The sequence below is a fragment of the Eucyclogobius newberryi genome, unplaced genomic scaffold, assembly GCF_026437365.1.
Source record: "Eucyclogobius newberryi isolate DKJ021-1_F unplaced genomic scaffold, fEucNew1.0.hap1 SCAF_7, whole genome shotgun sequence".
NCBI lineage: Eukaryota > Metazoa > Chordata > Actinopteri > Gobiiformes > Gobiidae > Eucyclogobius > Eucyclogobius newberryi.
This window is the reverse complement of record NW_027316389.1, coordinates 12,364,959-12,378,485: the sequence shown is the minus strand read 5'-3', so window position 1 is coordinate 12,378,485 and position 13,527 is coordinate 12,364,959. Positions and strand designations below refer to the sequence as shown.

The 13,527-nt window shown below is 40.3% G+C and overlaps 1 protein-coding gene across 2 annotated transcripts in view; it reads right to left on the bottom strand.

The window, feature by feature from the left end:
* LOC140349154 (leucine-rich repeat-containing protein 4C-like) overlaps positions 1-8,491 on the bottom strand; it is a 73,992-nt gene extending 65,501 nt beyond the window's left edge. Inside the window, exon 1 of one of the 2 annotated variants that reach the window (XM_072435386.1) lies at positions 8,160-8,491. The gene's annotated coding sequence lies outside the window, so the exon portion shown is untranslated. The remainder of the gene's footprint in view (positions 1-8,159) is intronic. The other variant, XM_072435385.1, reaches the window with a different exon arrangement.
* Positions 8,492-13,527: the final 5,036 nt, after the last annotated feature.

Sequence of the window (13,527 nt, the reverse complement as noted above, 5' to 3'; positions counted from 1 at the left end):
ATAAATCTGAGTCTTATTTCCTCGTGGCGTGGACGGCCGATTAGTCCTGCCACGTATCAATCATAAAACGCACCTATCGCTCACCCGCAGCTGCGTGCGGATTGTCCCACATTTCCGCGTGTCTAAGCGGAATTGAGCTAATTGATCTATCATAATATAGTTCCCTCAGTGTACGGGGCAAAATGAAGACAGAGAAAGACAGTTCGAGCTGATTCAGAAGTGGACGGAAATCTATGGGAGACGAGAGATGCGATGCGATCCGTCGCACTAATAAACAAACGCACGTGTGTGTTGTATCAGTCCACACGGGGGAGTGCGCATGTGCACTTCTGCCTGCGTTCTCAAATCGCTGAAAAATCATCCATTGCGCCTTTAATATAATAAATACCTTATTAGAAAGCGATTATGTTCCACAGTGCTTCAAACATACAGTCATTAAACCACTCAAGAAGCCTAATGTTGATCCTGACCTGTTGGCAAACTATAGACCTATTTCAAATCTTTCCTTAGTCTCAAAAATCCTTGAAAGCGTTTTAGTTAAACAGCTTTGTCGCCTTCTAAAGGACAATAACTTATTTGAATGAATTTGAAGTCGATGGACTGGTCTCAACATTCTACTGCAGAAGTTAGAATGTGATGTAGGTGTCGGAGGGATAGGTATTAGTTTGTTCATGTAAACCAGAGCTCCTCACCTTGTTCTAAAGTAACTTACACCATGCCGCAGGGTTCAGTGCTCGGTCCAATTCTGTTTACTCTTCATGCTGCCGTTGGGTAACATTATCAGAAAGCATGGCATTAACTGCCACTGCAGATGATGCACAGCTGTATTTATCAATGAAACCCGATCAGAGCGATCAAGTAGACAGATTTAGTGCTTGTGTAAAAACCTGGATGACACTTTAAAAAAAATAAGGCTACTGTAACTCACTGCTGGCAGCATTTCTTAAAAGCTCTCTGAAAAGCTTTCAACTGGTTCAAAATGCAGCAGCAAGATTACTAACAGGAACTAAAAGAAGAGAGCACATTACGCCAGTGCTCGAGTCCCTTCACCGGCTCCTGTCAAGTTTAAAATCTAATTTAAATCATCCTCCTGACTTACAAAGCCTTAAATGACATGGCCCCATCCTACCTCAAAGATGCTATAGCACCATTTCATCCAAACAGAGCTCTTCGCTCTCAAAATGCTGGCCTTCTGGTGGTGCCAAGAGTCTCTAAAAGCACAGTAGGAGGTAGAGTGTTTAGCTTCCAAGCTCCCGTGTTATGGAATCAGCTCCTGTCCATGTTAAAGAGGCCGACACAGTCTCTTCATTTAAGACCAGGCTTAAAACGTTCCACTTTGAAATACTTTATTTTCAAAGTTCCACTTTTTGATGACAATTTGACTGACTTTGGACCATTATGACATTAATATTGATTTAATTTTGTTATTGTCTAGTTAATTTCTATTTGTATTTTTATTTTGAATTTCACTCTCTAGTTGTGTTCTGCGTTTGTTCCATGTTTTGTGTTTTATATTTAAAAAAGCTTTGCAAATAATATATATATGCCTGGGAGCAACTATGCTGGGGGAATATGGCAGCTTGAGGACTATCATCTGCTTCCTCCAACATTTCATATCAGCAATATTTCATATTTGAGTTCACCTGTAGTCTGTTCACTGCTGTTCACATGTTTTTCTCCTTCTCCCCTCGGGGAGTGGTACTGTTCCAGACACGGCTGATGCTTCTCCAGTGCTGACTGCACCTTAGATGCCCCATCTCATGGCCCTTACCTGTAGATTCAGATGCTCCTAAACTGCCAAGGAAGTGGAACACTTTCAATTCTAGATGAACATATTAGTATTATTTTTATTTTTAAACTTAAAATCAGACATTTTGAAAAAAGTGAAAGGCTATTTCTGTTCAATACTTTACTTAGTTGGCAATTGTGTGGGACTTAATCCGTGCAACTTTTCCCCTCAAGGTAAGACTCTCCCATTTGTTATGGACAAAACCCAATATGAAAAGAATGCTTTGTTATCCACAAGGAGAAGCACAAGGAGGTCAAGTATCTGTTACAGCTACAGGCTATTTTCTTTTCATCTCCAAAGCACAGCGCAAGTTAAAAGGTAAAAGCAGTGCACGCAACACATGTTAAGATGACTAAAGCTCTTTGGCAGTCTATATTTACATTGTTGGCCTGAAAAAATTAAATCTGAATATGTAAGTATGTATATACTTATTCACGTTAATATTTTGTTAGTAGTTTTTGTGTCGATTAATATCTGGGTTTGGAAGTTGTCGATGAAAATCCCCCCAGTCAGAATGTATAAACTGCACATTAACATTTGACTATTTAATTCACTTTGTTAAATTTGTGCATTCGTTTGCCGACATCACTAACATTCTGTCATTGTTTTGGTATTTTCTCAGCAAGAATTTGACATAAGATATTATTTTTGTGTATTGGACATTTTCTTATTTATCAAACAAAACTGACAAACTGGCCCACAATTGGACAAGGACGGCTGATAACGGTTTGTGTCCACAACTTAGCAAATGGATTATGTGCTGCCTGGAGATGCACAAGTCAAGGCTTTGTTGCTAAGCGACCGTTCAAAAACATAAAGGTCATCTCTCCAATTCAAATGTGTCTTTTCCCCTCTTTTTACTTGAGAGAATATCAGGACTGAGCTGGTTTTACCTTACAACAAAACAGCATTTCTCTTCTTTGAATCCATATTGTCTTTTTGCACTAAGATCCACACCTCCAGAGGGCACACTTTGGATAAATACAGCGAGGCAGCGAGAGATAGCATGCCCCTCTATGCCAGCCCATTAACCTTTTAAATTAGCAGCAGGAATTAATGTGTTTCCAGGGCCCAGTATCACTTTACGCACACACAGGCCCAGTGATCGCCGCGAGGTACAGAGAATGACTCCTCTCAACTGCATATGTAAGAATTCTGCGTCCTCCTCCAGCAAGTGTCTGCACACAGCTAAGAATTAGTTTGAAAGTGCAGAGCCAGTCTCTCAAATGAGCTGTTACTAATAGTGCCATCACGTCAGGCCTCCGCCCCAGGTGCTGCGACTGCCAGTTTTAGCAGCATCTGACATTCTGCTGAGGTCACGGGGAAAATAAATACATAAAAGTAAGAATGCAGCAGATAGTAAAAAATAGATAAGTGATAATGAAGAGTAAATCTTTGTCGATTCAATATTAACTCATTTTTTTTTTTTTTTATAAGAGTTCTTCTATTAAGAGTGTTTTTTAAACTTCCTATGTTATCTGTCCTTTTCCTCTGTATCTACCTGCGTTACAATAATGAAATTTCCCCATGTGTGGCCAAATGTATGGAAAGAAAATCTAAGAATACATTCATCACCCGTTTTATCTTCTCCCGTTCCTCGTAAAGCGCAAAATCATCAGATGTCTGACGATGACATTGCTAGTATTTCTCCTCCTTGTTCTTGTCAATTCATACCGCTTGCTCTTAATGTCTGCTCCCTCTCCCGAGATGGAGAAAAGGCATTTGAGTGAATAAGCAATGCTCTGTGGCCTCTGGAATGACAGAATGGCACTTTTATGATGTCCTCCAGATTATTCCCTGAGATCGATGGGTTGAAGCTGGAACGTGATTAATCCATTGAGTTGGGGAATGCACCGGGGTCATCCTGCTCAGCTGTTCCTTCACCGGACACGACGTTAAGACAGACGTGCGCCACAGGATGACTAATGAGAGGGGCGAGCGCAGATAGAATTCATTTGTGTATGTTCTTCTTAAGATGTTGGCTGCTCATGTCTTGTTGATAGAGTAGAATAGATTGAACGATCCGGAGGTTTTGGACGATCCTTCAAACTGGTGTAGCGGCGGAACAGTGCATTCATGTCAAGAAGTGACTACATTTACGTTGTGAAGAAAAATTGTATGTCGTTGTTAGTCATTGATTTGTGGTGTAAATCATTTCTGTCCAACAGCAAGCTGTCACCATATAACACAACCTTGTTTTGCAGTACAGTATGCATAATAGTACATGACAATGACAACAAATACTGTATTTTCTGAAGTAAGGAAAGTAATCCGTCAGTAAACAAGGATTATAATGAGACTAAATGAAGACTGAGGTTGTCAAAAAACGTACTTCTTTACTACTTGATTCTAAAACTCAAAAATCACTGTCAAAACTAGATATTAATTTGTACACATAACTACAATACACATAAATAAGAATATAGACATTTAATGAATCTCTTTCAGTGACTCTTGCTTTAAAGCTCCAGCGTTTCACAACTAGTTTCCAACACAAAGAACACAATAACTGTAGTCTCTAGGTAAAGGACCACTACATGCTTTTCCTCAGTCCTTTTATGTGACATCACTCAACGGTGGGAAACCTTGACCAGAACAAAATAGTGACTGAGAACCTTATAAAACGCTAAATGTAGCTGTAAACTTTTCCACCCAGTGAGGGTCGTAGTACTGCCAAGTCAATACACACAAGAATATGTTCAATCTGTTCTTCAACATTAAAACTGCTCAGCCTTCAGATCATCTGTTGCAAATACGTTTCAAAAAAAGGAGATTACTAACATCTGTTTTACTCAAGCCCTTTTCCCAAGGTGACTGTTTAACCCTACCGCTGCATACATGTATAATTAATCAGCACATTACTAACCCATGTTAGAGAGTGGCAGTGCACCTTTCATGAGCTGCTTTGACATTAATGACATTAAGGAATTGTGACAAGACACACAAAAAAAAAAAAAAAGACTCAATAAACAGGGAATCTGACATTGCATTCCCTTCCTCTGGACCCACTTATTGTATTGGGTGTGAATTGTAAGCATTTATATGAACAAACTATTGACCTTTTATCTGTCAGGCCTTTTATAATGGTTTCAAGTACATTTTACTATTATTGGCATGTATGCATTTACCAAGAACCCCATTCAGCCTGTGATTGCATGTGCTACAGAACAAAGCAAGCAATTAGACTTTTGCTCTTTACAACCTCTTTTCAGAGTCAGAATCCAGGAAGCATAGTTATTGCTGTTGTAATAACTAAATCAAATCAAATCAAATCAATTTATTTTTGTAAGGCCCAAAATCACAACAACAGTTGCCTCTGAGGGCCACAGGGAGAAATTAATCAACAATGTCTGTGGTGGCGATGAAGTCAGACAATGTCTGTGGTGGCGATGAAGTCAGACAATGTCTGTGGTGGCGATGAAGTCAGACAATGTCTGTGGTGGCGAGGGACGATGTCCCAGGGTCCTCTGTCCTTAGACTCACCTTCTCGGCCAGGAAAAACTACAAAAAAATGGGGATCCAAAAATAAATGCATAAATAATCAGCAGTTTTGAGATGTGTAATTATATAATAGTTTTAGTTCATCCTTTTAAGTCATGTAACTTTTATAAAACATTTATGGATCTTTGGCAGTAAGCTGAAAAAAGGTTATATTCTGCCACCTTCTAAACTAAATTAAAGATATTGAATTAATTATAAATACCAAACATAGAGATTAAAAGGAATTCCTTCTACCTTGTAAAAGATATGCAAGTGATATTACTGCTAACACTTGAAACAAATAAAATGAACAGTTCTAGTACTATATTGCCAAAAACATCTTTAAGTGTGCTGAAAACAGTCAAATAGACTATCTTAAACGCTTACATCAACCTATAGAGTCCCGTTCTCAGTGGCTAAACCTGTGGCCAGTCTATTTCGCTTTCTATTCTATTTAGTCTATTTTTATGTTTCAAATTAAAGAACCTCTCCAATTACTTCTGCACCTATGTGAGTGGTTTGTATTTATTTTTATTTCTATTTATCCATATCACTGATTCATGTTTTAGACCTACGACATTGCACTGCTAGTTCCCAACACAAAAGCCGGGGGACCAGATAAAAGATCACTCTAACTGTTCTCCGTTCCATTGAATGAAACCCCTTAGGATAGCTAATACCCCAGAGAAGATGAAAAAGTTCAGGCTCGCTCTATTATTGATACAAGTCCGTGCTGGTGAAAGAAAGAAATGACTGCTAATACTGTCCTAAATAAATCTGATTAAAAAAAAAAAAGAACATTTTATTATATGCCCCAAAGATCTGTCCCTGATCCGAACTGAGCCTGATGGGACTGACAAAAGCTTTTGGAGAGACGAGAGACCGGAGATATACAGGCTGTCGCCTTACAAGACCCTGGCACCCCATCGCACCACTGCCCTTTTCCATCTGACAACTTCATTAATCTTCCTTCATGGTGGCTGTGGTTGATTTTCAGTAGATTGCCAACAATGGCTGGCAAAAATGGACGTAAGACGGACGCCTACTGTTTGAAGAGTTGGGGTTTGGGCTTTGTGTGAGCGGCAGAAAGCAAGTTCCATGGCGCGTCCTCAAATCTACAGAGGAAACCAATAGGGGCACACCAGGGGGCAAACTATTGTCAGTCTAGCACACTGGAATAAACAAATGCTGATGCACTGATTGATTTTTTTATAAGTCGCAGTGGCAGCACCCTTGTCAAAGAACAACTGTCCATATGGAGCGCTTTGTGTCGGAACAAGGAGGTTGAACAGTCCCTGGGCTTATTACAATGAATCAATCCACTGCTTGCCAACAAACAACTGCAATCATGGGGATATGTAGGGAGGATCTATCACAGCGAGGCCAAAACATAAAATCAGCAGTCAAATTTGTCTCCCCAAGGTGATGTGACTCCATCATGCACACAGCTTTTTCCCTCAGGAAGGAAGGATGCCAGCATTTTCACTATTACTGGTAGGGAAGGTGATTTATTTGGATTTTACCGTTAGAGTGGCAGCAAGTTGTATTTATGTTTGCACCGCCAATGGAGGTACATCATGATTTTGATGTTTTTAAGAAGTTCACCTGGCACTGACATCAGAAGCAATGATGACAAGTTTGCAATAACCTTTGCAACCAAGTATAAGTGATGGATTCTTATATATATATATATATATATATATATATATATATATATATATATATATATATATATATATATATATATATATATATATATATATAAATATAAAAAATGCATTACCCTGGATACCTAAAATATATTTTTTTAATGTTGGCATCACATTTTTCACTAAATATATAGCCAGCAAGACACATGAGTAGTCCTACCAAACGTGCGTACAAATGTTCTCAATGCGTCTTTTACAAATATGAAGGTAACAAAGTGTTGACATGAGTGTTTTTTAATTAAAGTTAATTCCATTGAATCTCAAGAAAATGACCCACAGCAACATAGTTAAATGAACTGACCAAAGTCACAATAAGCATACTGGTCATTTGCATGTTCTCAAATGTTTTCCAGATGGCAATTATTCATCATTCCAGAATACATTCTTATATCAAAAGTAAAATGCACACGTATAACTGTTGGCTATCATTGCCTCAACAGTTGCTTTGACACTGACAAACAAACTGCATTTTAGTGGGAGGTCCTTTTACCGTTTTAGGACTGAGCAAAGCAGTGCAAAAAGAGCACATTTCCATTTCAGAACTACATCAAAAGGACAGCTCCCTTCAAGGCTACAGAGCCAGAGTACAAGCGGCTTCTGTGGGAACTAAGGACTATATATAAACACACACACACACACACACACACAGTCTGACACTGTGGGTGCCTGGGACGGCAGTGGCATCCTTGAATTCTAAATTATTTGTCTAAATATTTAATAATTCCCATCAAATATTACTGAAACATTACTACAGCAAACAGGTGCACCGCGCTGAATATGGCTGATTCAAAGATTGTGGATGTGTGCACTCAAAACCGTATAGCTGTTGAAGGTCTCACACATGAAAGCCTTACAACTATATTTGGAGAGGATAAAGAAGGAATATACTCTCTCTCTCTCTCTCTCTCTCTGATATTAAGCCTGATGCCCGGGCTCTCAAGGGCTCGCGGCAAAGGCAAGAAGAACCACACGAGCGCGCGCGTCTCCCTTCTCTTTAAAACCATGCGTAATTTGGCCAAGGCTATTTCAGTTAAGGACCAAAGAAAGACACGGCAAAACCCAAAAGCAACATGTACTTCATTTACACGATGGGGTTAAAACCAAATGAAAAAAAAAAAAATACAAGATTTCCTTAGAAAATTGTTAGAGTGGCTCCACAAGACATTTAAACACTAACTTACTTGTTCATGGAGACGGGGACGTGAGCAGGATCCGGTTTTTGAGACGGAGAACGATCACTCTCCTTCTCCTCCCCCCCAAAAAAGGCATTGAAGAAAAAAAGAAGAAAAAGACATCCGCATATCTCAGGCAATTTCGCTGAATCCGTAGCGATAGTTTTTCGTCAAATGCATCGTTTTTTTTTTTTTAATCCACACATCAGTTTGGATAGTAGGCTAAGAACTCTCACAAATCACGACGCATCTCGCTTTTCACGGGAGGAACCCACAAGTGCCACACGGTGAAGGGGGTGAAAAACTGTCCAAAACCGACGAGGCTTCGAGCCAAAATAAGGAATATAATTTGATGGTGTCAGAATGCAACGTCCTTTTTTGAGCAGAGGAAGCAGCAGACAGCCAGCTCAAGCAAAGTTATAATGAGACTAACAGAAAGACATTATGTTAGCGACCAGGTCTTTGCAATGTACAACTTTTCCCCCCCCATTTCATCAGTGATTAGATTTCACGTCACAACCCGAGTGCGCACCACAAATAGCTTTCCCTTTACCTGTAAAAGTCTGTGCGTAAAACATCCACTATCTGATGCTTCAAATATGGAAATAAAGTTGTGGTTAATTTCCTTCTTTCGTCCAAGCCATGTAAAAAAAAAAGGTTGGAGGAGTTGAAAAATCCAATGCAGATCCCCCAAAAGCCTCAAAGCAGGGTTTAATTGTTACACGTCTCCTCGTATGGACGGTACAGATCACGTCTCATCGCCGGTGCGCTCCCGATGCCCGCATCATCCAGCGCGGCTGCCGGTGGTAAAGCTGTTTCTATCCACAAAGACGGAGAAGAAGCGCCGTTTACCTTCCCTCCAGTCGTCCGCAGTGTGTGTTCAAACCGCTTCAACTGCGATGTGATCACGAATTACCTTCTTGTGTCCAACGCACGGACACCATCCTCCGGTGCGCGTTACGGAGCAGCCTCTGCGCGCAGTGCCCCGCTTCTATAGACACTTAAAAGCCCCGGCAGCAAGACAGGATGGACACGGAATTGATAAGTGCAAGAAGGGACCATCATGTAGGTTACCTCCCACTGACAAGCATCTCTCCCGGAGTCAGACCGGTCCGTCACTCACTGCAGTGGGATGGAGGCAACTCTTCACGCGCCTTTCCCCTCCGTCTTCAACTTCTCTCCAAAGCCCCAGCATCACGTGAAATGTACATATTTTCCCTTTTATACACGGTTTGATTAATAGCGAGAAAATATAATCGAAATCTTTGCCAGGAGCGCGCGTCTGTGCATCAGTGTGAGATTTAGAGAGAGATTCCTCCCATGCGAGTAGGACACGACTGCCACCTACCGACCTCCCGCGCAGGACCGGAGCGGGCCGAAAGAATCAGTGATAGTGGCCTCGAGCTGATTGTCGCATAGTGGCAATGTCCCATGACACGACGTTTCAATTTGATTGAAGATGGAGACAAAGTGCGGATTAAAATGCTCAGGGGTGCCATTTAAGAGAGGTGCTCTGTTGTTTTATAGGGGTGAAAAGTAAACACTGTGTTGTGAGGTTATGGCATTGGCTGGAACGGGAGACACTGCCAGAACAACCAGTGGCTCCAAATATACTGCTGGGGTATAAATATAGCTCAGGGTCATTTACTGAATTCACTCAGAGAAATCTAATTCCAAATTAAAAACATGGAACGAGTACTAAAATGTAAAGTCTGCTATAGAAACACGTGACCATTCCATGTAATGTATCAATAGTATGTGGATTATGGAAGCACCATGTTAACACAAGGAGGCCAAGCTCTGAATCAGAACTACACAGTAGATCTCTCCGCAGAGGCAATACAAGTCCCATCCAATCAATGATGATACGCTAACAGCACCCAAAGGAATGCTGCCACTCACCCTAAAAGGAGGTCAATAAAGGCAAAGCTCTGCGTAAGACTCCTACAAGTGGTAGCAGTTAGGCAGCTCTTGCCAAGTCTGGAACACATGGTATAAACTAAGAGATTAGTTGTGATGATATATCACTTTATTGATCACAAATTCATTTAATTTCATGTATTACCGGTATTTGGGCCACTGGACACATTACATTAACAAATCAAAACATAAAATAGTCCATGACCAAGTGTAGCTTATGCTTTTTATGCCTATACATTGTTTTGAATTCTGCACCAGATAAGACATTGTAAAATATTAGTTAAGTATTAGATTTATGTATATTAAGAATAACGTAAATATACCTAGATTTAGTATACATTTTCACGAGAGAACATGCATTCATAACTATTAAAAAAAAAATGGTGTAATAACAACAAAAATACAATGCAAGTTATTCTCGTATATATTCATATTTTTTAAAGCTGTACAATTCGAAGTAAGGGTTTCCAAAGTATTTTGTTGGCCAATTGTAAGCACATTGTAACCGCAGAATTTCTGTTATAAATATTTTAAATAATTCAACAAAAGGATGATTCTTTTTATTCTCCATCTTTTTTTTAGATTGTCCAATATTCAGCTTTTACCTCATTTGATGTTTCCTTTAAGCTCAGGCGAGATTGATTTATCTGTTTATTGTGCATCATCTGAAAAGTTTTCGGACAGTGTTATCTGTGGCTAGCAGATGCACACGTGTTTTGTGCTCGGAGATGGGGAGGATACATTTCCGTAGAAGCAGGTTGAATGCACACTTCAAATGCATCTCCCATGGACTGGTAAATGAAGATACAAGACAACATTTGGGTGCCAGACGAGGGCATTTTGGTCCATCTAGCTGTCAAAATTGCAACTCATCTTCCTCCGCCGCCCGGGGCATTGCATCATTCATCAGTCTTCATAACTGTCGACTTGTCCGCTCCTCCGTGTGTCTGGCATATTCTGGGGTGGTAGAGAGCGTTGCCCTATTTGCGTCTTCTCTCAGTGAAACCTTAAATAACTGCTCTTATTCGGGTGCATTTTCACCTTTCACTCCCCGCTGCTCTTATCATGTAACCCTGTTCAATAATATAGCCTTCCACTGGTTTCTCAACTCAAGAACAAGTCCTTTATATCGTATTGATTTAGCTGCGCCGCGGAATTGTGCCGTTCATGTGTGAAAAGCTTCAAGATGTATTAGAACTCTTTAAGGGATATTATTGGATCTTTGGGATAGCATGTAATGTATTTTCTTTCGGTGTAGAAGGATCATTACTAGTAGAAGAGGCTATTAGACTGGGATATGGCAATTAAACAACAATTATAGAATATTATTTCGGTCTTGGATTTTCGCACCGGGGGGTATCTGGTTGGTTGTTGTTGGCAACGTTTTTACATTGGAAAGGTAAAATACGTGCCCCAATCAGGCCTGTGAATGAGATGGCTGGGTCAATACTGAGCAGAAAGAGGAATGAGTGTGACATTACGCTTTATTGACTGGACACATTTTTATAGTCATAACAGTGGTGTTGGCATTAGACTGGGGTGCTGGGAGTAATGGTGCCCACCAGTGTCTTGTGCGCTCTTGGATAGGAGGTTGAAGATAAAGATCCAGCGCTACATATAGGTCCAGCATGCACCAATATCAGAACTAGACAGATATTAATCGTTTTCCGCCCTGCTCTGACTAAAGAGCAACTATAGAGAAACAGTTAGGTCAATGGTCACTGTTGTGCTGCTCTGTGGACAGTTACAAACAGTTGGACATAAACAGGGTGCAAACAATTCATGTTAACCACACTTCAGAACAGACTGCACGAGCTGAGAAGATGCACGAGCAACAACTCTGGAGCGTGAATTACTGAAGCACGAGAAATACCCCTTGTTTATTTATATGTATTTTTTACATACTGTGGTGTATTCCAGCTAAAGCAGTAACATTAGCAGGTTCTGAATCCTTCACATTTAATACAATGTCACAGTACTTTCTGAACACCACCGTGTCTACTCTTAGTTTGCTGAGTTCGGCAAATAGCGCTCATGATAACAATTGCCTGACAGAAGCAATTCATTCACTATAAAAGCAACCACATAATGCAGAAATGTCATTTTGTGTCATGTCGCCTCTGCTAATGGTTGTGATTTAAAGCTTTTACGCCTTAAGCTTGGCGTCTATGGAGCTCTAGTGAGCACTCTTCTTTTCTTATCTGCTGCACAGGGAATCTCCGCATCCATGGCCCGTATTTACGTCACTTTGGAGAGTAGACGCCACATCTTCCACCAGCTTGTCATGAATGTAAAGTTCATTATCTAGCATTACATCTGCTAAAGTTACGTTTTTACAACATGCGTCCAGAATCCTGCTTAAATGTCATAGCAAAGATCAGTGTGTCCTTGGGAAGCATTAGAGAGATGTCACAATGCTATTGTAAACAGTCTGACCTTGTATCCAAAAGGGCACAAATACAGAAAGCACTCAAGAGACTAGTTATCCTTGGAGTGGCACTGAAGAGCATACATAGGAAATACCTCTACTTTGTGGGTAACTAGTTTTGGTAAAAAATGACTGGTTGACGTTAACAATAGGAATTACTGACACGGCAGAAGCACAGAGCGTTCTGGGTTCTCATGATCTTTATTATTAGCAGGCGCGGGAAGATGGTGTTTTGACAGGATGAGACAGCAAAGTGCCATTCAAAAAGGCTTAAGGTGCTCACATCGGCTCATTTCCCTCACATAATGTAGCCCTGTCAAGGTCTGAATAATACATGGGATACAATGAGAAGATTACGCACCATGTTTTTGCCTCATGCTTTATTATCTCTAGCCATTTAAAAGACAGACTTACAAACAGTTTGACATAAACAGGGAGCAAACTATTTGAGATTTCATATATTTTAAAGGGACTCATGTTAACCACACTTCAGATCAGACGTTCTGCAGCATGAGCTGAGATGATGCACATGCACAAACTTGTGAGTACAACTTACAAACTCATACAACTTACAAACTCATGCGCGCATTACTTACAAACTAACAAGTGCAACCTGCTGAGTCAGGAGCACAAGAAAGACCCCTTATTTATTTATTTTTTACATTCTATGGAGTATTCTAGCTAAAGCAATAACATTAGCAGGTTTTGGATGTTTCATAAAAAATGTTTAAAATCCTGCTTTCTGTCACAGCACTTTCTGAACACCACCTGCACGTGTCTACTCTTAGCTCGGTGAGTTCAGCAAATAGCGCTCATAATAACAATTGCCTGACACAGGCAATGAATTCACTATAAAAGCAACTGCGTATAATGCAGAAATATCACTCTAATAATGTGTGTCATGTTGCCTCTGCTAATGGCTGTGATTTAAAGCTTTTACGCAATAAGCTTGGCGTCTATGGAGCTCTAGTGAGCACTCTTCTTTTATTATTTGCTGCACAGGGAATCTCCGCATCCATGGCCCGTATT